Source organism: Elephantulus edwardii, unplaced genomic scaffold, assembly GCF_000299155.1.
Source record: "Elephantulus edwardii isolate Elephantulus edwardi_28Jun2011 unplaced genomic scaffold, EleEdw1.0 scaffold00198, whole genome shotgun sequence".
NCBI classification, from domain to species: Eukaryota; Metazoa; Chordata; class Mammalia; order Macroscelidea; family Macroscelididae; genus Elephantulus; species Elephantulus edwardii.
Window position 1 is genome coordinate 5906685 of NW_006399948.1, and position 852 is coordinate 5907536.

Here is an 852-nt window from a genome sequence, read left to right on the forward strand (position 1 = left end):
TATAGTGACTCAAGTATGGCAATGTTTTGTAAAGCACCCATATATTTGTTCTCCTTTCATGGCCCATGATGAAGCTAGACAGTAGTATTTTCTCTAAAGTATCTGAATGGCAAACCGGGAAGACTGCTATCCCCTTTCAGAAAAAAGTGTTTCTGCCTAACTCAAGCTGTCCTGGCCACTTCCACTTGTGCTTAAAGGGTCCCACATGGTGTAGCTAGATAGCAGTGTTTCAGCCAAAGTACCTGTGACATTGGTGCTCCTGTTACTGGACAGTGGGGATTGCAGCTGGGTGGTAAAACTGCAACCTGGAAGGCAGTGGTTCTGCCACTGGCCAGGATGTGAGTACAACTCGGTTGGGCCACCACATTTAGCAGACACTAAGGAAGGGGTGGCTGGAAGACCCTCCTGAGCCAGTCATGCTATACAGGACTTAGTGTCTTACAGCAGAGCAATGATAAGTTCCCAGATTAGCTGTGTCTTGTGAGAAGAGCCATGTCTCATGAACTTTCCATATCTTTTAAACGTGAACAGATCACTTGAGAGGCTGGACTTTTTGAAGGATGTGACATCAGAATGGGAAGATTAATCAACAACGTTCATTATGCAGATGACACAAACTTCCTCAACAAAAGTGAGAACTTGAAGATTTTGCTGCAGAGCATCAAGGACTGACGCTTTCAATATAGATTGCCTCTCAACATAAAACAAAACAAAAACCCAGAACATAAATTTTCACTACCAGGCCAACAGACAACATCATAATAGATTGAGAAAAGATTTAAGCTTTTAACAATTTGATCATGTTTTGAATCCACAAGCAATACCCTTGGTTTCATCAGTCAAAAAAAAAAA